This window comes from Rhinolophus sinicus, linkage group LG05 (genome assembly GCF_036562045.2).
Source record: "Rhinolophus sinicus isolate RSC01 linkage group LG05, ASM3656204v1, whole genome shotgun sequence".
NCBI lineage: Eukaryota > Metazoa > Chordata > Mammalia > Chiroptera > Rhinolophidae > Rhinolophus > Rhinolophus sinicus.
In genome coordinates this window covers 142541297-142567626 of record NC_133755.1, presented here as the reverse complement: position 1 = coordinate 142567626, position 26330 = coordinate 142541297, and the positions used below count along the sequence as shown (strand labels likewise).

The 26330-nt window shown below is 39.3% G+C and overlaps 1 protein-coding gene and 1 long non-coding RNA gene across 6 annotated transcripts in view; one reads left to right on the top strand and one right to left on the bottom strand.

Moving 5' to 3' along the window:
- LOC141571698 (uncharacterized) overlaps window positions 1-18249 on the bottom strand; it is a 130042-nt gene extending 111793 nt beyond the window's left edge. The window contains exon 1 of the long non-coding RNA XR_012496719.1: window positions 18126-18249. This is a non-coding gene — a long non-coding RNA (uncharacterized LOC141571698). The remainder of the gene's footprint in view (window positions 1-18125) is intronic.
- The window catches only part of HS3ST5 (heparan sulfate-glucosamine 3-sulfotransferase 5), a 248115-nt gene continuing 239249 nt past the window's right edge, over window positions 17465-26330 (top strand). For 2 of the 5 annotated variants that reach the window (XM_074333461.1, XM_074333460.1), the window contains exon 1: window positions 17465-18323. The gene's annotated coding sequence lies outside the window, so the exon portion shown is untranslated. Of the gene's footprint in view, window positions 18324-18961; window positions 19283-26330 lie in introns of those variants that run through there. The other 3 variants (XM_019742909.2, XM_019742908.2, XM_074333459.1) reach the window with 3 other exon arrangements.

The window sequence follows — 26330 nt, the reverse complement described above, 5'->3', positions numbered from 1 at the left end:
GAACCTGGACCTGTCTCATGCCAGAGTCAGGACATCTTCTTTCTGCCACATCGCATTCACTCATTCTGACATTGAATGGGCCATCTACTCTTTGTTTTGCAATGAAATGTATAGGCCTTTTATCATTTGCCCACTGCTCCCTCAAAGACATCTGTCACCTCTTGGGCTGTTGTTTATCACAGCCCTCTCCTACCTGGTATCTTGCTGTTCTGGTCTGCAACTGGCTTAGAAAATACTAACCATGTTTACGTTAGACTTGTTTAAAAATAAGAATAAAACAATCTTTGTACCTATGTAAGGAAAGGATAACAAATGCTATTCAAGCTGCATGCTGACCCAACAGAACAGTAGTAGCTGCCCGGAGTGCCAGTTTGAGGCAATATCCAGGCTCTGCAGGAATGAGGGCCCATGGTGAGCAGCAATGTCTGGCACAGTGAGGAGAAGGGAAAGCGGTGCCACACTTCTGGGGCCTGGGGAGATTTCAATTAGTAAATTGCATAAAGGTGACTGTGTGGTCTTGGCATCATCTATCTAGATTTTCAGATGTGTGTTTGTTTCCTCCTTTGTTCTTAGCTAGTGTATATATAGTTAAGGAGGATAGATAAATGACTTCTGGATAAGTAAAATGCCCATAATGGTCTTTTTCTTTTCTTCTCCCTTCTTTTTTTTTTTTTTTGGCCTGTGCTCTGTGGTTTATATGTTAAGTTTGGCAGCGTCACCCACAGATCCCACCAACTTTATCTAAGTTACTGAGAGCGCACAAGGCTCAAAGAGTACAAATTCTGGCTACAGATTAGACAATCACAAGGCAGTGAGTAAATTAACAAAGAAACAAATGATTTACACTTGGCCTAAGAGATTTTTTTTCCAGAAGTATTCTGTGTGAAGGTTTAAGTACACATGGCATGTGACACTCACTGGACTGTTGATGTTAACTCTGAACTTCACCCCTGCATCATTTTTCCCACTGTCCACAAGAGCTGATGATATTTCTTGGCCTCTTTTGCTGCTATTTCTGTCTTTGTTACCACTACTTCTGCTCCATATACAATCTTCTTTGCATGCTTTCCCCTTCTTTCTGCTTTTCTTATTTCTTACCTCATTGAACACTTGTTTTCTTTTCTGAGTCTCTTAGCTTCTACAGGAGAAGACTGACTTTTTACATATATCACCATCAAGCCAGAAATGCTTTCCTTCTTGTTGAAAAACTAATCAATCACAGCTCATTTGCTGTAACATTCATATCCTTGGCTCTTCTGAACTCCATTCAAATGCTCAAAGTTCAGTTTATTTCTTTTTACAAGATACACATCTTTTTCCCTTTTATATCTCACACTATTTCTAGTGCTTGAACACTAGACTCTGGATAAGTGATATTATGCTATACTATAGAAAGAAAGCTTATCGGCTGAAAGTCACATTTCTATCGTCCCATATATGATCATCAATGTATGCACTCATAACCCCTCCCAGGGAACATCCAGTTTAAGCTCAACTCCCAAGTGCACAGCTCTCACAGTTCCCCTTCCTCTCTTACTCTTCAACATATGTCTCAAAGACAGGGAGACTGTCATCATTAGAGGTATAACCTTGGTTCTACTAGAAGGAATTTTCTTAAATCATTTGCAAAAAAAATAAATTATTTAACTAATTCCTTATGGCAACTGATAGCAAAACATAGGTTTTTGTCCTGATATTAACAACTCCTTATAGCTAGGGGCTCAATTTACTCAACGATCATCCTAACAATATGATTGCTGATGGTTTACCATCACCCAGAGACAAAATTTATCAAGTAGTATCCAGAAGGACATCATCCTGTCATTATTTCAAGACCAGAGTTACCCGATATTGCAAATTCAATTAAATAGAGTTGTGAAGGAAAGAAAATAAATAGATAAACAGCTTCTGGGAAGCAAAAAATGACACAGGGTTTTATTGCTGCTGTTGTGTAAAATACAGTTTTTTCTAGCTACGAGGTCTGACAATTAAGTTCACAAGCTCGTCCTAGAAAAAGGGCTACATACCTCATTGCTGAATATTACTATGGTCACCTTCGAAGTGACCATAGTAAGCTTGGTAAGCTATGCAATGATGCCAATGCCATAGTCCACCCTTCAAAACAATTCTGGAACTCTTTCTGGAATGGCCATCAGAGCTATCATCGTATTACCCTTGATGTCCTGAACGTCATCAAAATGTCTTCCTTTCAATATTTCCTATATCTTTGGGCAAAGAAAGAAGTCATTGGGAGCCAGATCAGGTGAATAGGGAGGGTGTTTCAATACAGGTATTTGTTTACTGGCTAAAAACTCCCTCACAGACAGTGCCATGTGAGCTGATGCATTGTTGTGATGCAAGAACCATGAATTGTTGGCAAAAAGTTCAGATTGCTTTCATCTGTTTCACACAGCCTTTTCAGCACTTCCAAGTAGTAAACTTGGTTAACTATTTGTCTAGTTGCTATAAATTCATAATCAATAAACCCTCTGATATCATAAAAAGCTTAACAACATTGTTTTGACTCTTAATTTGGACTGACGGAACTTTTTTGGTCATGGAGAATTGGCTGATTTCCATTGTGCACTGTTATGCTTTGTTTCAGGGTCATATCTGTACACCTGTTTCGTCACCAGTGATAACATGGCCTAAAACATCGTCTTGCCTCTCCACAATGTCTTGGCAAACTTCGACTCTCCTTTGCTTTTGTTTATCGGTGAGCTCCTTTGGGACCGTTTTTGCACACACCTTTCTCACGCCAGGATTTTCAGTTAAGATTTTCCTAACTGTTTCTCTATCGATGTGTACTGGGTCTGCTTTGTTTCTCAGTCAACCAATGATTTTGATACACAATTCTATGAATTTTTGCAATGTTTTCATCAGTTCTGCTTGTTACTGGCCTCCCTGACTTCTCTTCATCAGTGATGTGTTCTCTCCCCTCAGAAAAGTGTTTAACCCATTTGTACCCCGCCATTTTCTTCATGGCATTATCCCTATAAACTTGGACTAACCTGTCCCTGATTTCACTTTCACGCTTGCCAAGTTTAACAAGATATTAATGTTTGTTTGTTGCTCTAATTCAAACTCAGACATTCTCGAAACAGCACACAAAAACACACAATAACAATAATGAATGCCATTCAGCAAGACATCACCACATGTCGACATGAACACACTGTGAGACACTGACATACCAAGGTTATGAAAGCTCATCGAGCTGTTTGTACAGTGCGGCCAACGTAAGCACGCAGTGGCAAGTTCGTGAACTTAATTGTCAGACCTTGTACTGCCATTTGCAATAACATGGATGGATCTTGAGAATATCATGCTAGGCGAAATAAGTCAGACAGAAAAAGTGAAGAACCATATGATCTCAGTCATATGCGGGATATAAAACTGAAAGCAACAAATGAACAAAAAAGACAACCAAATAAAAACTCATACATACAGACAACAGTACATTGGTTATCAGAGGGAAAGGGAGTTTGGGGTAAGTAGAAAAGGGTAAAGGGTATCAAATATACTGTGATGGAAGGAGACTTGACTTTGGGTGGTGAACAAACAATGCAATATATAGATGGTATATTATAGAATTGTACACTTGAAAGTTATATAATATTAGCCAATGTCACCCCAATAAAAAAAAAATACATTCAATGTGCAGCTTTCTCAAACCATGTTCTCCCATATTCACTGATAAGCAAGAACCCAAAGTTGGACAAGATATGGGTATCTCTGTAAAATTTTGAAGGGAGACTGGCCACTGTAATATGGTACCATTTTAGTCACAAGGTCAATCACAAATAGAAGAAAGTTTGGACAATGCAGTCTTTAGTCCAAATATTCAAGTGTACAGCTAAAAATCAGGAGTTATTTTTAGGATGACCATTTGTCCTAGTTTGCTATAAAGTCTATTTTCTGTGTTATCCTGGCATAATTATTAATAGCTCCCCCTTTCTCTCTCTCAAGTGTCCTAGTTTGGATGATAAATTATATGGTCACCCTTGTTATATTACCAAGGAAAAAGAGAGAAACAGATGATGTGGTAGACAATTCAGTATCTGCCAGAGATCCTTAAGGAATCACTTGAAAAATCCTTGGCAGATGGGTGTTTCCTTAACTCACCATATCATTATTCTGAAACTATGCTTTTAGATATTACTTGTGACCTCCACATTGACAAATTAAAGGACTTTTCTCATTATTATTTATTCACTTAATAAGTACTTATTTTGTGACTTCATATACCAAGCACTGTGCATTTGGGGTAGATGGGGGTAAAATAGAGTTCAATACTATTAAACTCCATAATACTAAAAACATCTCTTATGACAGTAGAATAATAAGAGTCTGAATTGTCTGAATAGTCTGGATTCTGGGACTGTTGTTTCTCCCCCTAGATATTTCTCTAAGTCTCTTTCTGTCTTTTCCTGATTCCAGAAATTTATAGCCCATTGTCTCCTGAAATGTCTCCAAATTATCAATAGGTCTTCAAGAAATTTACATAGTCGAGAAATATTTGGAAGTGTAGCATAATTAGAGATTCATAATGAAAATTAGTATGTTAAAAGCTCTGAGAAGTAATACAATAGAAATTCCTATTTAACTCTTTTAATCTGAAGTGGTTAGTATCTAATGTGATGTTTCTTTTGCACTGTTTCTTTAGTTCCCAAAATATGAGGAGATTGTAAGTTCTCTGTCCATAGCTCCTCCTTCTATACTCAGCCTCGTGATGCTCACATTTGTTCTCTATTTTTACCTCTAAGGAGATGACACCTAAATAACCTTCTCTAGCCTTTACCTCATTTCCCAAGCTAACTAAATGGGCATCTCTACTTAAGTTAAACATCATAATCTCAAACTTAATAATCTAAAATATGAATTTGACTTTTTGTCCAAAATCATCTCCCCTGATGTATATCAATTTTTGGAGTAATATTACCTGTGCTAGACAGTTTGTTTCTTTGGTTGTTGTTTTGGTGTGTTTTTTTTCTTCTTCTTTTTTTTTTCCCCAAGTCAAATTGTTGTCCTTTCAATCTTAGTTGTGGAGGGTGCTTCAGCTTCAAGTTGTTGTTCTTTCAGTCTTAGTTGTGGAGGGTGCAGCTCAGCTCCAGTTCCAGTTGCTGCTGCTAGTTGCAGGGGGCACAGACCACCATCCCTTGAGGGAGTCGAACCGGCAACCTTGTGGTTGAGAGGATGCCCTCCAACCAACTGAGCCATCTGGGAGCTCAGCTGCAGCTCAGCTCAAGGTGCCGTGTTCAATCTTAGTTGTAGGGGGAGGAGCCCACCATCCTTTGTGGGACTCAAGGAATTGAACCGGCAACCTTGTGGTTGAGAGCTCACTGGCCTATGTGGGAATCGAACCGGCAGCCTTCGGAGTTAGGAGCACAGAGCTCCAAGTGCCTGAGCCACCGGGCCAGCCCTTTTCTTCCATTTCTTGGCGGGGGTTTATTTTGAGTTGGTTTTGACAAGGGTGAGGGGAGGAATTTGGAGGCAGGCTGAGTTGCCTTGAAGCTTCATTCCTTCTGTTGGAAAAAATTCCTTTGTGTGCAGTGCTGGTGAGATGTTGTGCACTGCTAATGGCTCTTGGCAGCTTAGGAATTGAGTATGTGTTCTGTGTTCAGCTAGTCAGCTTCCCACTGGAGACCTTGAATCTTGAGTAGTCAGAACAGAGAAGTAGAAATGGTTACAATTCATTCATAGTGTGGCAGGAGTGATATTAGCAGTGTTCTAAGCCAACCGTTGCCTTGTCCTGGTAACCCCAGATGTTTCTGATGCACCCTAAAGTTTGACGACCATTATATCAGGTCTTTCTTATACATCAGCTTTTCAAGTCGTAGTGGAGAAAATAAAATGGAATAAACATTGCTAAGAGAGTCACTTAAAATGGAGTCAGGAGTTCATTGAGGATATGGAGCTTATGCACATCTCATGTCTCAATTCTTGAAACTATTATTAAATTGCTGACCTGTTGCTAAACTCAGCTGAAGGCCAAGTGACAAACTTCCCGGATCCATGATTGCTACATGGACATTTACAGACTTTACTTCCTCCTCATCATGGTGAACAGACCACCTGTATTTTCACCTTGAAAGGTATCAATGCATTTTGACAGCCATCATTATCCTACCAGCCTAACCAATCCCAACTGATCTAGCCAACATCCTTCATTTACATGGAGAACTAAAATGAGAACAGCTCTTAACATTTTGCCCTTTATATACCCTGTCTTTCTTTTTTCCCTCTGGAGCGCAATTTAAGTTGCTACCTAAATCTGTGCCTCAGATTGAAATACCTCCTTTGCTCAAATAAACACATTTTATTCTTTATTATAGCACAACCCAGCCCCTCCCAACCCCTTTTTTTGCTCAACACCAGGAAGATTTAATTATTATCCCACCCAAGATTAATTCTTCTTTTTCTGGAGTCCTATAACCCTTAATATCTGTACCAGTCATGCTGAGCCTATCCTACGTTATTTTAATGTTATTTTAGTAGGTATCTTAATTCTACAACTAGTTTTTAAGCTCCTAGAAGGAAGGATATAAGTTGCTGTGACTACTTATAGAGTAATAACTCACTTAACAAATAAATGAATATTTACTAGAGACAAATTAATTGCACCCGATATATATATTTCTCCATTTTCTATAAACTTTAAATTAGTTCACCTTTCCTCAAGCGCCTCTCAGGTAGTAGTTTCAAATCTGCAACATTTCAAAATACCTAGAGAGCTATAACGAACACTCAGATTACAACTTCAGATTAATTGATTTGGGGTACAGCAATCTGATTATTGTGATTTTTATAAGTTCCTAAGTGGTTCTAAGTTACAGGCAAGGCTGTGAATCACTGATATTTGAAGTGTGGTCCAAGGATCAGACGTAGCAGTTCACCTGAAGTTTCTGCATATGCATTTTAACAAGTTTCCCAGTTGATTGATACATACAGTAAAGTATGCGAAGTACTTGACCTAGAGCGGTAATGGCCAAATGAAATATAACATAAACCTGTGATATTGTGATTTATAAGTAATATATATTTGGCCATTCAAATGACCAAAATATATTTCAATTATATTTTGTCTCCATCCACAGTTCCTGGCTCACAGTTCCCAAAACCCTTGGAATTTTCTGAATGATAAGAGAAATGAGAGCATCTTTGGCTATAACATTTGTTCTCTTGTCCTCAGTTCCTGAAATATCTTCAGAGCCATAAAGGTAAAATGGGTGTCTTATTATTCATAATAAGTTCCTTTCCACCACAACTGGGTTTATGCTAATGAGTGACTGTTGGACAGTACTTAAGGATGGGGGCTGTTTGCCATGGGAACCAACCCTGAATAGAGAGTTGGAACTTTCAGTCCCACCTTTCAATTTCCGGGGAGGAGGTAGTGGTAGGAAGTGGAATCAATCTCTTATGGCCAATGATTTAATCAATCATCACTACGTAATAAAACCTCTATGCAAACCTAAAGGGAGAGGTTTCAGAGAGCTTTCAGGTTGGTGATACTTCCACATACCACCATGCTGGGCCTCAAATTCCACAAAAACAGACGCACCTTCGTTTGGGAACTTGCCTTATGTAACTCTTCATCTGGCTGTTGATTCTTATACTTTAATAGACTTAGGAAAAGATGCTCAACATCACTAATCATCAAAGAAATGCAAATTAAAATCACAATGAGATATTACCTCACACCTGTCAGAATGGCTATCATCAATAAATCAACAAACAAGTATTGGCGAGGGTGTGGAGTAAAGGAAACCCTTATGCATTACTGGTGGAATTAAAAATTGGTGCAACCACTGTGGAAAACAGTATGGAGGGTCCTCAAAAAACTAAAAATAAAACTACCTTATTACCCAGCAATTCCACTTCTGGGTATTTATCTGAAGAAATGCAAAATACTAATTGAAAAAGATGTATGCACCCCTATGTTCATTGAAGCATTATTTACAATAGCCAAGATATGGAAGCAACCTAAGTATTCATCAATAGAAGATGGAATAAAGAAGATGTTGTACATATATACAATGTTACTCAGCCATAAAAAACAAATGAAATTTTACTATTTGTGACAACATGGATGGACCTAGACGGTATTATGCCAAGTGAAATAAATCAGACAGAGAAAGACAAATACCATATGATTTTACTTATATGTGGAATCTAAAAAAACAAAACAACCAAACAAACAAAACGGACACAGACTCATAGATACAGAAAACAAACTGATGGTTGCCAGCTGGTAGAGGAGGTCTGGGACTGGGTGAGAAAAGTGAAGAGATTAAGAAGTACAAATTGGCAGTTACAAAATAGTCAAGGAGAGGTAAAGTATAGCTTAGATAATACAGTCAATAATGTTGTAATAATTAAATATGGTGTCAGGTGGTTGCAGGACGTATAGGGGGATTACTTTGTAAGTTATATAAATGTCTAAACATTATGCTATATACCTGAAACCAATATAATATTGAATGGCAACTGTAATTAAACTGTATATTTATATATTTTACTGCTAGGAATGACAAGGAAAAAAATATATCCTTTGCAATCAGTAATCTAGTGAGTTAATGGGTTTCCTCTTGAGTTCCATGAGACATAATTAATCAAATTAATAAATCAAACCCAGGAAGGAGGTTGTGGAAACCTCTAATTTATAGCCAGATGGTCAGAAGCACAGGTAACAAGCTGGGCTTGATATTTGCATCCGAAGGATGGAAGGGAGTCTTGTGGGACTGAGCCATTATCCTGTGGAATCTGGTGCTATCTTTGGGTAGACAGTATCAGAATGAATTCAATTGTAGGACACCCAGCTGGTGTCTGAGGAATTGCTTGTTGGTGTAGGGAAACACACACACACACACATGTTGGAATTGGATGCAGAACACTTTTCAAAGCCACATATATAATTTAAAATCTTCTAGCAGCCATACTAAAAAAGCTTTAAACAGGTAAAAATAATTTTAATAATATACTTTTCATAACCCAATCTATCTAAAATATTACCATTTGAACAATATAAACATCTTAATAAAATATTTTACAGAGGTGTTTGTTTGTTTTTCACTAAGTCTTTGAAATCCGGTGTGTATTTTATACTTACAGCACATTTCCAATCAGAGTAGCCACATTTCAAGTGTTTCATAGTCACAGGTGACTAGTGGCTACCACATTGAACAGCGGAGATCTAGAGCTTATTAACTTTTCCATTTCTAACACCAACTACAGCTTTCCTTATAAAAGCTGTTTGCTACAGTCAAAAGACCTTTTCGTCAACTCATTCATTTTCCTGTCTTTACATTGTTACCTTGACTGATCCTCACAGCCTAGAAAGCCCTCCTTCTTCCCTCGTGGTCTAGGTTGTATTTTTCCCTTTAAACCCAATCTAGGTCTACAGTTTTTTGATAAAATCTTCTTAAAATGGACTCAGATTACAGAGGTTAGTTACTGCTCTAGATTTTATAGGGTAAGAGCTTACATTCTTACTTATTAGGAAAGATGATAAAAGGTGACTTTAGAAAACTAAACATGGAATGCAATTAAAATGGAAAAGCATGCTGCCCTTCTTAATACAAATAAAATGTAACTCTTAGAAGCTTGATAGTAAAACCAATTTCTCTGGTGAACACACAATGTGATATATAGATGATGTATTACAGAATTGTACACCTGAAACCTATGTAACTTTACTAATAATTGTCATCCCAATAAACTTTAAGTTAAAAAAAGTAAAAGAATTTCTCTGTATTAAAGAGAAAACCACAGGCCCAAAGTAGCATCACTTATGCTAAAGCCCATGATACCAAACCTAGATTTAATATCTAATTTAATTACAGTTTCAACCTTTCCCAAAATATAATCTTAAACAACCAGTATGGAATTTTATGGTCAAGTACCAGTAAAGTAATCTGTCACATGGGCTCTCTCAATCCCCATCCTCACCAAAGAAAGAAGAGGTAATCTGCATGATAAAAACCCTTGCCATTCCCTTCCCCAAAAGAAGATGTCCTGGTCTAAAAAGAATTCTTTCTTTTCTTTTGTTGACAGCTCCTTGCCCCATCTTTCTTTTCTATAAAAATCTTACATTTTGTACAACCCCTTGGAGCACCTTTGTAGTGGACGACGGACAGGATGTTGTCTAATTCGTGAATCACTTAATAAAGCTAATTAGATCTTCAAGTTTACTCAGTTGAATTTTGTTTTTTAACATCTGGTAGGGAGGAACAGCCTTCCTAGGAATGCTAAATCAATCCACATAATTCTTCTCCTGGAGATCTTTAATCCTTACCCTTGCCTACTGTCCTCCACCTATAATATTGGAACTAAATGACTGATGTTCAATCTTAAGCATAAATTCAAGTGGAAACAACTCTCCTCTTGATTGTTCCAAAACTTAATTGAAACAAAGATAAAATCTTCAAAAGAGACATCATTAATAGTCTCAAAGTAATAAAGACAAATTTATCAGAGTCCAATGAACTTTGGCAATCTGACCTGAGAGATTTAGATGGTTTTCTATATGAGTAAGACCACCCCATTCACACGGGGCAAGGATGGGGAATCAGGAAAGATCTTGCCAAGTTACTCCCTTCCTTGATCCTCTCTCTTTCCACATGGTGACATTATATTTAGCTTGCAAACCTATCACTTTCTGGACATCTTGACTCCTCTTGGTCTAGACTTACACTGTCCAATACAGTAGCCATTAGCCACCTGTGGCTATTGAATACTTGAAATGTGGCCAGTCCAAATCGAGATGGGCTGTAAGTGTCAAATACACACAAATACATACCAGTTTTAAGAGTTTGTATTATATATGTATGAGTTTTCCATTGCTGCTGTAAAAAAATTACTATATATTTGGTGGTTTCAAACACCTATTTACTATCTCAGTAATACAGAAGTCTTAGTGTGGTTCAGCTGAGGCCTCTGCTCAGAGTCTCATAAGGCCAAAATCCAGGTGTCAGTTAGGCTGCATTCTTCCCTGGAAGCCCTGGAGATGAATCTGCTTCCACGAGTATTCAGGTTGTTGGCCAAATTCAGTTTCTGTGCTTGTAGGGTTGGTCTTGTTTGCTTCCTGGCTGTCAGGCAGGAGCTTCTTACAGTTCCTGGAAGCTACCTGCATTCCTTGTTATCTTGATTCCTCCATCTTTCAACCAGCCATACAGCATGTTGAATTTCTTTTGTGCTTTGAAATCTCTGACTTCTTTGCCACAGCTCTTCTGCTTGTCAGCTGAGTAAATGCTCTGCTTTTAAGAACTCATGTGATTAGATTGGGCCCACTCAGACATCCAGGATAATCTCTCTATTGTAAGGTCTGTAACCTTAATTACACCTGCAAAGTCCCTTTTGCCATGTAATGTAACATATTCACAGGTTCCAGGGATAGGGCATGAGAGTCATTGTGCCCATCAAATTATAAAAAATAAGTAAATAAAAATAAAGGAGATATTTCGTAAACACTTTTTATATTTCTCATATGTTGAAACTATAATATGTTGGATATATTGGGTTAAATTAAATATATTATTAAAATTAATTTCACCAGTTTCTTTTTACTTTTTTGATGAATTATAGCATATTTAAAATTGCATATGTGGCTTATATTTGTGCCTAGCATCACACTTCTATTGGCCAGCACTGGTCTAGACCTAGAGAGAGGTTAAATCCTCTTTACCATACTAATAATTTGTAACATCCAATCTGTGGACCACCTCTTCTATTAGGTTGGTGCAAAAGTAATTGCAGTTTAAAAGGTTAAAAATAATTGCAAAACCGCAATTGCTTTTGCACTAACCTAATATAAGAAATGCTTTCCTTCTGTTTTCCAGTCAAGATGAGGAAGTAGGTAAACATTGTGTTCCCTTCTTTCATGACCACATCAAAATTACAACTAAACTACAAAACAACCATCACTGCGAATAACATGAAGTCTTGTTTAACTGAAGCCCTACAACTAAGGTTATACTGAAGAAGCCACCTTGAGACTGGTAGGAGGGGAAGAGATGCAGAACACCTGGTACCACACCTGTATATGAGCTTTAAAAGTCAGGAGGGACAGCTCATCTCTAGAGGTTCCCTCCCCGCCCTCTCCACCAGGAGCGAGGGCTCCCAGAACAATACCAAGCTCCCCAGCCCAGGGTTCCAGTGCTAAGAGAGAAGTCCCCGTAATTTCTGGTTGTGGAAACCAGCAGAGATTGTGGTTGACTGGGACGGAGGGCTGCTACACTCTGAGGCACTCCTTTAGGAAGACACATGCACGGATATACTCACTGACGGACTCACTCACTCTGAGCCCCAGCACTGGAGCAGCAGCTCAAAAGGTGCCAGGGACACATAGAGAAGAACTGCATTGTCTGGCTGCAGGATGAGTGCTGGAGGGGCAGCTTTCTTCCTGACTGAGGAGTTGGCGGAAACCACTGTTTCTTTGTTGAGCCCTCCCTCTCCCTGCGTGCAGATGCTCACAGATGCCATATCTGAGTCTCCATCTAACTGGCTATCACATTTCATCTTCCCTGCCCTAGTGATTCCCTGAGACCTTGCTCCACTCAACTTTCAGTCACATCCAAGCCACTTCCAGTGGCTTTTTCGTACAACAGAGGATCAAATCAGTGATTTAGAAGATAAGGTAGCAGAAAACACCCAAACAGAGCAGCAAAAAGAAAAAAAGAATCCAATAAAATGAGGACAGCTTAAGGGACCTGTGGGACAATATCAAGCATACCAACATTCGCATCACAGGGGTATCAGGAGAAGAGAGAGGGCAAGGAATTGAAAATCTATTTGAAGAAATAATGATGGGAAATATCCCTAACCTACTGAAGGAAATGGATATTCAAGCCCAGGAAGTACAGAAAGTCCCAAATAAGATGAACCCAAAGTGGGTAACACCAAGACACATCATAATTAAAGTGCCAAAGGTTAAATACAAAGAAAGAATCTTAAAAGCAGCAAGAGAAGAGCAGTTAGTTACCTACAAGAGAGCTCCCATAAGACTGTCAGTTAATTTCTCGACAAAAATTTTGTAGGCCAGAAGGGACTGGCAGGAAATATTCAAAATGATGAAAAGCAAGTACCTACAAACAAGATTATTCTATGTAGAAAAGTTATCATTTAGAACTGAAGGACAGATAAAGAGCTTCCCAGACAATAAAAAGTTAAAAGAGTTCATCAACACCAAACCAGTATTACAAGGAATCTTAGAGGGACTTCTTTAAGATGAAAAAAAAAAGTATCAAAAATATGAATAATAAAATGGCAATAATTACATATATATCAATGATTATTTTAAATGTAAATGGATTAAATTCTCCAATTAAAAGATAGGGTGGCTGATTGGATAAGAAAACAAGATCCATATATATGCTGCCTACAAGACTCACTTCAGATCAAAAGATACACACCAACTGAAAGTAAAGGATGGAAAAAGTTATTTCATGAAAATGGAAACAAACAAGCAAACAAAAAAGTTGGAGTAGCAATGCTTACACCAGACAAAATGACTTTAACACAAAGGTATAACAAGACACAAAGAGGAACCTAGTAATCCCACTTCTGGGTATTTACCCAAAGAAACCCAAAACACTACTTCAAAGGGACATGCTCATCCATATGTTCATTGCAGCATTATTTACAATAGACAAGATATAAAGGCAACCTTGGTGTCCCTAAATGGATGAATGGATAAAGAAGAGGTGGTACATATACAAGTATACAATGGAATGTTACTCAGCCATAAAAAAAAAAAGAAAGAAAAAAGAAATCTTGCCATGTGCAACAAAATGGATGGACCTAGAGGGCATTGTGCTGAGTGTAGTAAGTCAGACAGTAAAAGACAAATATGTGATTTTACTTGTAAGTGGAATCTAAAGAACAAAATAAACAAATAAAACAGAAACAAACTTATAGATACAGGGAACGTTTTGATGGTTGCTAGGTGGGAGGGAGGTTGAGGGCAAGATGAAAAAGGTGAAGGGATTAAGAAATAAAAATGGTAGTTGTAAAATAGTTATAGGGATGTAAAGTAAAGCACAGGAAATATAATCAAGAATATGGTAATAACTATGTATAGTGCCAGGTGGGTACTAGTCAGAGGGATCACTTTGTAAATTATATAACTGTCTATCCACTATGCTATACACCTGAAATTAATATAAAATAATATTGAATGTCAACTGTAATTGCAAAAAAAATTAAAAGAAGGAATAGTTGAAGGGTAATAAGAGTTTCAAAGTTCTAGGTATAAAACAAATAAGTCTTAGGGATGTAATGTACAGCATAGGAAATATAGTAAATAATATTGTGATGACATAGTATGGTGTCAGATGGTTGCTGGACTTATAATGGTGATCACTTCTTTAGGTATATAAATGTTGAACAATTATGGTGTACACCTGAAACTAATATAATATTGTATGTTAGCTACATTTTAATAAAAAAAATTTTAAAAGTAAAGAAATGCTTCCCTTACAATCAGGTGTGGCCTTACACTTTTAAATCTCTTTCATATAGGAGATACTCAAGTACAGTGATGGAGCATGGTGCGGGTGCAGGGACTCATTTCATTATAAAGGAAGGACCCAATGTCATTATAAGGGAAGGAAAGCAGATCTATAACTGATAACCTTAGTGATTACTGAGCTTGCGCCCCTTTAGGGCGGAAGGCTTCTTTTATTTATCTTTTGGTTTCCAGTACTTGGCACATACATGGGTCTTTTCAATGAATATTTGCTAACCCAACTGAATCTAGATGTCAGTGATCGGCCGGTTAAAAGAAAGATTTTCAAAAATAAGTCACCTACCCCCATTAAATCCTAATAATGACAAACACTTCCATACTTAACTGAGAGGACAGCCTCCATTTGAAACCATAAGCTGAACAATATTTAACGTTTACACATCTTTATGAGACAAGAGAGCGGATGACGCTCAGGAAACAAAAATTCTTTACCAAATGAACACTCTAATTAACCAAATGTTTTCATTACTGTGCACTTTATTTGGCTTTGGTGACGAAACCAAACCAATGAATCTGTGACTGTTATCCAAATTGCATTTTAAAAAGTTTTTTTGGATGTTCTACTTTGTCTGTGTTTAGTTTTATTTGTTTAATTTAGCACAATACTAAAATGTTTCTACTAAAGATGGTAGACTTGATCCACTCACTTTTGCTCTTCACCTAGCAGGAGGCCAGATCATTTGTGGGAGCTGAAGTGCAGCACCCCAAAAAAGTGCATATATGCTGACCTAATCATCCATCCATAGGCAAAGTATAAACCTTTTCCAGAGCTTTGCTTCAGTTTCTTGGTCTGTACCTGCTCTCAGCCCCAGGTGTGATTGTGCACAAGCTCGGCAAAATCACAGGGACAATCTCCCAGTCCATCAGCTACTGAGCTAAGGATCCTCTGAGGAGAAGTGAGGACTGCTGGGAAGGCACAGGCTGCTGAATATTCCTCTCCTGCTAGACATAAACCTAAAGCAAGACAGAATTATGAGAAACCAGGATTCATCTCAACCCAGGTCCTTCTCAGTAATCTTCCCAGCACAAAGGAAAGAATGAACACCAATACAAAGATAATATAAACAAACATTTTAAATAAAGTTTACTAATTAAAAGGATTAATAGAGTGATGTATTCTTCAAAATCTATTGCCACATATTTGTGTACTTTATTGCTTATCAGCATTTTTCCCTTCAAGAAAAACAAAACAGCAACATTTGTTCAGGAAAAAAAAGCAAATTGTGTTTCTTCCTTTCTTATTACTTTTATTGTTTGAGGTTTCTTTTAGACTATAATGTGGCATTGTAATTTTGAGATGGAAAAAAAACAATCCCATGTCTTTCAAACATAAGAATGTGATTGTATGCTATTGTTGCCAACAATGAGCTAAAGAGGTTAATGGATCACATATCTGGCAAACAGCCATCCTTGCTCCTGCTCAATATATTAAACAATATACATTTTGTTGTTGCTGCTGAGCTTATGATTTTGTCTGAGTAGCTCGTAAAAATAAGTTTACTTACATTTAAGTTATCTCTTTCTAGAACTCAACAGCTTTGTCCTTCAGGCTGTATCCTGAAATTTTAAAAGTGCAGTTTGAAATCTGAGTCATGACCTTTCAATGTGATGGTGAGAGTGGGCCTAGGGAAAGGGGTGGGCTAGCTGTTGAATGAGAATATAGAAAGATTGTGCCTTGCTAATTGTATCCTACCTTTCATTTTCAGATTGCCTAAATTAATGGAGTAAAATTACCATAATAAAAAGGAATGAATACTGGAGAAAGCACCACAATTCTTTCTAGTATTGTTGCCAGGGATCATTAGAACAGACCTCTAATTAAATGAAGCAATCCTCTCCACCGACCCCAGGTTGACTCAAGTTTGCATTATATGACTGTTATTTGAAAACAGACAAGCAGTCATAAGCAATAACGCTGTGATTCCCTGCCTACAAGACTTTTCTGTGTGTGGTGGCATTTGTACTGTGAAATTAGCAAGAGAGCTAATACTCCAACACTCCCTCCCACCCCCCCAAAAAAGGTTTAATTTTTTATGAACTCCAGGGAAAAACTTTATCAAGGAGAAAGAGTAAATTTCCAGGAATCTTTGGTTGGGTGGGGATAAGACATAAAAGAGGGGCCTAGATTTGGAAGAGAAGCACCAGCAATCAGTCTCAGATCAGGTGGGATCCTTTCCATCAGGCAAAGAGCACAGTGAATTGTACATTGTAGTCCTCTGGCCCGCCGATTTTGCTGGGAGCAAAGGATAGGAGGGACATGTACTGAATTGGGAAGGTGAGTTTGGAATTTGGACCTGGAAAAATGCTGAACCCTGATCTCCGCTAGGCAGTGATCGCCCCCTGTGACTCCGCAAGCACACAGCAGTCTGACAGCAGTCGTCGCCACCGCCCGACCCTTCAGACGAAGGTCTCCCGCTAGGCATGCTGGAGACACATGAGCTCCCGGAACACCTGTGTGCCCCACGCTCCAGGTCTCTGCCCCTCTAAACACCAGAAACCGTCTCAGCTCCCTTGAGATTGAGTCCCTCCGACCCGTATGTCCCTGGATTCTGCCACTCTGGTCACTACCACCGGTTCTCCAAGCAAGGACCAATATCGGCCTGAGAGCCCTGAACGCCCACCCCGCCTCCCTACCCGGCAGTTGTCCCGCGGTTCCCGGGCCAGGGTGGGACGCGCGATGCTCAGCCGCAGGACCTCCGCCTCTGGATAAATCCTATCCACCCTTTTCTCCGCCTAAGACCTTGCCCTCCCCCTGCAGCAAGCCACTCCTGTGTGTGCGCTCATCTCTGAGCTGAAGACACCTGCGCTTCCTTCCCCACCCTTCTCCGCCCTTTTAGCTGCGGTTTTCCCACTGCCTTTGGGAGCTGGGGAGCGGCAGCTGGAGGAGGAGCAGGGAGAGGAGGGAGAGAGCGAGGAGGAGTAGGGGCGGGGTGGGTGGGGAGAGAGCCGGGAGGGTGTGGACTGGCAGCCACTCTGCAGCTGGTCGCCGGGGACCCGGTCCCTCCCGCGCGCCCGAGTGATGGAGGGGAAGAGATTCGCTTAGACACACACACGCGCACACAGCTGGGCACGTCTCCGGGAGGCAGCTGCCGGCTGGGGCGCTCCAGGGGCCGGGCGGCGGCCGTGACAGCACTCGCCGCGGGGAGCTGAGAACCCGCACAGCTTGGCACCGGCGGTTCCAAGACCCAGGGAGGGAAGAACCCAGACACATTGACTGTTGCTTTTTGGGGAGGATCGGGAGGGAGGAGGCTGCCCAAGGAGCTGTCACCGCGGACTCGGGAGGCTTGGCCACCAGCGCTCAGAGTCAGGGGTCGCGCTGGTGCCCGCCCGGGGCGAGGAGGATGCGCCCCTCCTCCCGCAGAGCGGTTGCGGGCCCGGGCGCTGCGCGAACTCGGGCTCTGGCGGCCGCCCGTGTCGTGTTCGCGCCGCGGGAGCGCGCCTTGCCGCACCTGGCTGGAGTCTCTCGGGGAAGTGAAGGAAACGCGCCCTAAACTCCACTACGTACTTCTCTCCCGCTTCCTTCTCCTCCCGGCCCCCCTCCCGGGACCTCACTGCCGCCGCGGCCGCCACTAACTGCGCGTGGGGCCCGCCCGCCTCTTACTCTCGCGCGCGCACGCACAGTCCGGTTCGCTCGCTCCCATTCACGCCGACTGGCTCTCCGCGAGCCGAAGCCCGGGTATCCGAAACTACTGGACGAACTGCTGCCGGAACTGCAGGAGTTGCCCAGTGGCCTGGCGCGACCCGCTGCTGGTCCCTGCGCCGTGGGCTCCCGCCTGCACCGCCGCCGCCAGGGACGTTGGTGAGCAGGGCGCACTGCACGCTTCGCGCCGGGGAGGGGTTGCAACACAGCGGGCTGAAACCTCGTAGATTTGGGGGAAATATAAGAGGGGAAATCGTCGAGGGGAAACACCCTTGTGATGCCAGCCAGCGCACTTTGTGAGGCGCGGTTCTCCCAGGCACTGCCTAGGAGACTTTTCCAACGTTTGCTGGGTGCTCAGGGTTAAAGTAGTACGAGGTGGGAAACGGAGTGGTGATTCCCGGGGTAAATTTGAAGTCATTGGTGTCAGTCAGTCAGTCTGTCACTCTGTCTCACCCAGAGCTGGGATCAGAGCTCTAGGCTCTCTTTGAGGGAGAGAGGGAACACGCGTTTATCTGCGCTCGGCAGAGTTTGGGGGCTCGCACTGGGCCACTTCCCGGGTGGCTGTGGGGCTGTCGCTTGCAGCGCAAAACGGCTTTGGGGAAGTAGGAGAGTACGAGGCCGGAGCAGAGGGCAGGCAGAGGGCAGGTAAAGGCTCAATGAACTTGCTGATCGGGTTCTTTCTCTTCCCCAACCGGCATCCACCCCTCGCAGCCCCAGTCCCCGCCCCCTGGAAGCCCCAGTTCAGGAAACCCATCCCACCTCCTCCAACGCGCGCGCGCGCGCGCGTGCACACACAAGCACACACACGAGATGGGTGCCACCGAGGGGGTGGTCATATTGTTATTACTAAGAGGTGTGCGAGGTCGTTCTGGCTTCTAACTGGAGTGGAGAGACTCCAGCTTCTGGGACTTGGGTTAGGGAAGCCGGGAAAGAGTGCCCAGCCTTAGGTGGATGCTTTTACCTGGTGGTTCCAGGTGCATGGCAAGCAAACCTCCTCCACAACTCCAATCACTTCACCTATGTGAGCTCCGCGCTCCGGCTTCCCTCCTTGGAGTGCTGCAGGCCACCCACCCAAGGGAGCTGCTGCTCCGGTCCCTGGTCTTCCCGGTCCTTGCCCGGTAGGTCCGTCTCCCTCCCTTCCGCCTCCCCTTCTTCCCTTCCTCTCCCCAGTACCAGGTTATTCATGGAAAACATTGATCCCTTAAGGGTAGGTTTAATATTTGCAAAGTGCTTTATATCATATTACTTCGTGGATACATTTAATTGCACTGTAACTCTTCTCTGATTTATGTAAACTTAGTCTGATAAATAGCATGCAGGGTCGGGTTGGGGCGGGAGTAAGAGTGGGTGGGCGTCCTTTCCATAACGGTGCTCCTGTCTAAATGGATTTGCTAGAAGTGATATAAAGCTGGTGCTTCTGAAACCTTTTGCTTAGTAGTTCTGACATATTTAAGGGCTGTGGACAATGTTTCCACATTACAATTTATTTCAAATATATTCAACTTCTAGTCCAAGAAAAAAATGAAGAGAAGATAATTAAAGGGCTTACAAATTTGGATATCAAAAATATTTTAAAATGTTTTTATTGCTATCAATTATGTTGTATGGAGCAGATTGCTTTTAAGCTACCTTAGTGGTTTCTCCTAGTGAAGTTCTTAAAAGGAGAAATGAAAACAGCACTACTTATCTTCCTCCCTGTATTGGTCTAGGGATGGTACTTGCTTAACGTGATTGAAGGAGCCGAGTCAGGGTAGGCTTCTTTACTTTAGGAATATGAAGTCGCTCACCAATAGATTCATGGAGACACACGAAGATACTACAAATAACATAATGATAGGAAGGAAACTTACTTAAACTTAACTGCCTCCAGTGCAGGAAATTTCAACAGTGAAATGAAAATGGCTCTGGCCCCCTCCACATTACTCTGGGCTGTTTTAAAATATTCTTTTCTTAATTAATAAAATGTATAGAAACACCATCAATAATGTAAAATAATATTCTCAAATAGATGCCTAAAGCAGATTATATGGGAAATTACAAGCATAGTATTCAATGGAGTTTTAGCTGAGTACTAGGATCATTGTTTCTAGGTTAAGCCAGACCTCATGTTTAGATTTTAATATTGGAAGTTGCTTCCTTGAAATTCTTTGTGAGAAGGTGCTGATCACAGTGTGTTGATTATGCTTGCATCGTTGCCCTTACCATTTTGCAAGCATACACAGATGTTTTTCAATGAATAACCAACCTTCTTACTCACTGAATTTTCACTCATTCAAAAAGTATTTGTTGAGCACATGAGCACACACAATATGCAAAGCTGAGCTGGGTGTTATTTTCAGCAAGAAAGGATTTTCAGTAACAGCAGGATGCTTCCTACTACACTGTATAGAAAAGACTGCAGAACAGTAGCTTTCTTAGGGAAGTAGCAACTAACCCAAAGTAGGTGGTCCACAAAGAGTTGTTGATTAAAAAATCATACAAGATGTTAACCAGCCAACTTTGCTTTCACTGTAAATCCTACCATTATTCTAACCCATCACATCATTTAGATATGACTCAACTTCAGAGAACTGACATTGACTTTAATCGTGCTCTTTTTCTGAATAGTTTGGAGAAATACAACTATCTGTACCCTGCTCTAGCTTACTGTGTATGATTTCTATGGAGCAGTGCCAGATCTGTATAAGTCATTGGTATTCATTTATGAGTAAATGCAAATGTTCCTGTTGCACTGAAAAAGCAAACTCAAATTCATAGAACACAACACGTATCTTGCTCCTTTCTTTTCTCATCTCTTTATAACCTCAAAAACAGATACATCTCTTAAAAATGCAATTATGTGTAAATGAACAAGTTAACAAAAATGGTTACTTAGGATTTTCCAGAAAAAGGGAAATGTGTTGTATAATTTTAGTTGAGGAGATTTTTCTTTGACTCTTTAGCCATGTCTGGTAGGATGGTCTTTTATTTTTGGTTTTCATTCATGAATGAAATAACTCTTAAGGTAACTTCCCAGTAAAGGGAGCTGGCAGAGGAGGAAATGCTTGCTAAAAATGATGCTAAAAACACCTGTAATAGAGTGTGAGCAGTAATGCTAGGTTCGTACAATAGAAATTAATGTGAATACTTGTATATTGTTTTGGTCTTTAGATGCATGAGTTTTTGAATTTGTTAACACGGTTCATTTAAATATTTTCATATTCTGAGAATATTGTAGTTATGTAAGGTGTTATTGTTTGATAATGGAATTATAGAATTATAGTTTGTTTCGTTTTAAGAAAATGTAAATAGTTTGAAAAGAGAGACTAAATCAAATTAAGGGAATAATTATTCAAACCACAGATTCATCTTCATTCAAGTCCTGTCTTTTTTTTGAAGGGGAAGGAAGACATCAAAACCAAAATAACTAGTTAAACTTTGGTATGACCTAAACTGCTACTAGTTAGAAAAATCCTACATTTTAATTTTTCTGTGAATTTAATATACACTTTTTAAAACTAGTAAAAGTGTAACTTCTTTCCCTGAAATCCAATTTAATTGTTGATAGATTTTGCTCACTTTAGAATCAGTGTTTATTTCTGAGTCATGATGTTATCCTAATGTTTACAGCAGAAGTACAATTAAAGCAAGCTATTAATAACTACATTTAAAAATTGCTGATAAAAGTAAAAAACATTTCAGAGCAGCTACCATGTCAAAAGTAGAAGCAAAAGATATCTGAAGATCCACATAATGTTTAGGCAAGATAAATGAACCCCTCTAAATCTCACATACAAGTTCCATTATCATATGTTAATTAACAATTGGTACAGTAGATTATGTTCTATCTTCTTGAACATTTTTATGAAAGTTTATCAGTATTAAGAAATAGTTGAAGAGTTCGTTTGACTTTAGACCACTTTATCTAGACTGTGCATGAGGGAGGTATGTTTTATATGTATACACGTATGCTTGTGTATACATATATACATATGTATACCTATAGAGGATATATACATCTATTTATATATATATGTATATATAAAACTATGAACTATATCTAATAACAATGAACAATAGGAAGAGAATCCCCTTTGTAGCATATATGGTTTGTGAAGTCAGCATCATCTTGAGAATGGTACTTACAAATGCTCAACTAGTTTGATATTAAAAATTGAGAGTATACTAAACTTTTTTGAACAATGAATTTAAGAAACACTTATCATAACCTTTAGTTTGTGTTTGAAACTGTCTAAAGACCTCTGCTAATATTAACTCACTTAATTCTGGTAGCCACCCTGCTCAGCCCATTTCACAGAGGGAAAATAAGTAGGTAAAGAGGATGTTATTACTATTCTTGTTTCCTTGAGCATAGTGAGGCTCAGTGAGCCTAAATAAATGGCTCAAGCTCCACAGCTACTAAATGGCAGAGCTGGCATTGGAGCCTAGGCAGTGTGCACAGTGCTATGCCACTGCTCTTGAACAGATATGTAATTTTTAAGTTTACTTAAATAGGGGGCCAAGTGGGGATTGAGTGAAGTTGTAAAACAAATGCATTCTAGCAAGTAAGATTTGTGACAATTTTCAACTTAGAGTGAATCCTTAAGGAATTCATAAGGAAGGCGATTATCGTGAAGCACTGACATAACCTGAACTAGAGCAGCACTAAGTTACGACAGTGCTATAACTTAGTGTAGATTTTAATGGACTCAGTAATTTTCTTAGGTTCAGCTACTTTTAAATTAGGTAACTCAAGAACTGATGCCATATTTAAGTAGTTTTAATAGCTCAGAGGATCTGATACTGAATGTTTTATGCTTCCCATAATATCCTTATTATGGGAACTTCATGCACAGAGGTCAGTGTTATATGTTACTATATGGTACTTGGCAAAAGAATCAGTTTTATATGAAGGTGTGAAATGAGACTTATTCTATGCTGACCCACATGGCCCACGTAGAGGAGGCATCTCATTAATGTTTACTGCATTCACTGATGGGAAGTATTCTAGGACTCGCTAGTCCAAAGAGAAAGAAACTTGAAATATCTATAATTGCATAGTTTTAATATCAAATAGACTTTTTCCTTTTTCATGATGATCTTAGGACATTACTATCTATGAAACCCTGTGGAATAATAATCTTTATGAGACCAAGGGGCCTGAGCTGGAAAGAGGAGGATGGTGTAAAGATGGTGAAATAATAAACTGATTAAAATGTTTAAATTTAGAAGTCATAAAAAGGAGAACTGCCTGTAATTGTACCTTTTATTTTAAAATGGCATATAAGACATAATTAACATTAAATAACAGAATCTTTACACGGCTAATGAGGTAGCACAACTGTGCTGTCATAAATATTAACAATCTACTATTTCAGTGTTGTTTGGGGAACTAATTGTCACGGTAATGCTCTTTGCCATAGCTAACTAGTCAAGTCAAAGAAAAACTCACAATAATTCTGAATGTGTCTCAACATAGATAGTTATTAATATTAAAGTATAAGTACTCAAGTCAGAGCTTGCTGAATTAGAATCCCTGCTTCACAGTTTATTAGCTGTTGGATTTGGGAAAAATTGTTGAGCCTTTCTATTTTTTAGTAATCTCACCTGTCATATAGTTATGAAAATACCAGTTCTAGATTTCCATATGAAAATATATATAAAATGCCTAACGTAGGTGTCATTTGTAGTAAAGATTTAGGATGTAGTAATTGATATTGCTATTATCATCATTATCTTTAACATCATTATAACATCACAAATGGTTAAACATAATAGGTAAATTATTCCCTATGTATGTATTATGTATGTATGTATCTGTGTATCTATCAATTTCTATCTGTCTATCTATGAAAATTGACTATGCTGTACCATAAAGCATAGGTTCTGTGGATTCTCTTACTGTTGAGGGAAAGATTCATGAAGAGAAAAAATGCATGTTTCAATCTTAAGTTTGATTAAAGTATTACTGGATTTAAAGGCCTGTGTCAAGCACAGAAATTGAGAGGAGCCTTTTGAGACAGCTATTATAATTCACAATTTTTTCATGCAAGGCCCAACTGAACATGTTCACACAATTCTTTGGAAGATGTATTCTCTTATACAAATACAGTTAAAGGGGAAGAACAAAAGGTTTGCTAAAAGCATAGAAACATTTACATTTATCTTTATATCCAGTATGAGTTGAAGTAATTGGATACACAGAAATTTCTTTCTTTTTTATATTTTCATATCGTATAGAGTTCATGGCTTTAAGTAAAAAACTGTTTCCTAACTCTGGTCATTAAACTTGAGTAACTTGATTTAGGTTAAATTTAATTTTACTCTGAGATTTTTATTTTATTTTATTTTTTTGTTTTGTAACTCAGTTAACTTTGATAGCCACTTAGCTATCCTGACTTTACAGACTTATAAAGCTTAGAAACTAATGTTCCTCTTGTTATTCTGTCCTAATGAATATACCTATTTATTGCTTTATCTTTATAAAAATAATAAATGATAATAGCTAAACTTTAATTAATATTTACTATGTACCAAGCATTATACAGGTCATAACGCATTTCATTCCCACAGAACATTCAACGGGCTATATTGATATATCATTAGTATTTCCATTTCACAGATAAGGAAACCAAGGCCCAGAGAAGTCCTATAGCTAGACGGCTAGAGTCATGATCTAAATCCATGCCATCTGGCTGAGAGCCCACACTTACCCATACCAGTGAACTCAGTATCAATTAACCCCTTAACATCACCCCTGATTTCTGGGCCTTAAAACCCAGACCTTCCTATTTCCCTGTGCCTTTTCTGTAACAAAAGAGGCATTTATTTTCAATAAAGGTTAATTTCTTGGCTTTGTCATCTCACAATATTTCCTGTGCATTTGCAATGGTCACTAAAGTAAAGAATGAGACCATATTAATTTTGACTAAACTGTTGGATCTACCTTTAAATAGATTTAAATAGGCCTGCCAAGATTCTGCTAAATAGTTACACCCATGCTCCATATGCAGTGGTAGGGAACAGACATTCCAATGCTAGTGGAATTTCTTCATCTGATGAGCCAGCTGCCTGTGCCCTGAATGTCCTAATTCCCTTACTTTTTCCGAGTTGAATGAAGTAGTACAGAACCAAAGAGAACTGGAAAAGGGGCTCTTTTTCCCAGGGACACAGGTTGGAGAAGTGGAAAGGTTCACCACTGGGGAGCTCCAGCGATCCTGCAGATCTGAAGGGTTCCCCCCTTCTGAGAATAGCCAGAAAAGGCCAGAAGACAGTTCCATTGTCCAACTGACTGAGTGCCTCTCGAGGGCAGGCATCATGCTGAACTGTGTTCTTGTCACCATATTTCCATGGTACTTGGCACATGGTATAATGGGGCAGACAGAGTTTCATCCTCTGGACATCTCAGAACCTGGAAAGCAGAGAGCTTAGGGATCCAGGCAGAGGAGACATGAGGAGACAGGATTGTCATGTCTTCGTGACAGACTAGAGGAAAAGAAGGAGAAATGCAAGGTGATCCCAAGGTAGCTGTGTTGCTACAGTGATCCTTATAACTATTCTATTTAGTGAGTTAGATGATGGAGAGAAGACACAGTGAGGACACAGCATGAGGGAGAAGGTCTAGTTCTGGCTGAGATAAGGGAAAACTTGCTCCCCAACCTCCATACCCTGTTTCCTCTCTTCTCCAGTTTTCTAAGTATCTGTAAGTAAGCACCCATCTAGCAAGACTTGTTAATTTTTAAGAGTATATTTAGGTTTCCATTTCTCTAATAAGGGCCTATAGACAACTAGACAACTTTAATTTTTATCTCCTACCTGCAAGACTAAGAAAGCTTCAGAAAGTTCCATAATATTCATCAGCTCATTTTTTTTCAGTTTTTCTTCTATTTAAATTATTTTAAATAGTATATTTTAAAATCATGTTATTTATTTAAGTTCATTTCTCCCTATAAAGCAAGAGACTTATATTAACCAATTATGAATATCTACTTAATGTGATATAAAAATCTGGTTTCTCTTTTAAGATTTGAGATAAGCATTAATTTAAATTCTTTCACCATGACCACAATGGAAAACTCAATGGAACCAAAAAAACTGCTAATAACATATGATAACACATTAAGAATCTTATGTAGTTCAAAATAAATAGAAATGGCCTATTGATTAATATATTTAATAGCCAACATT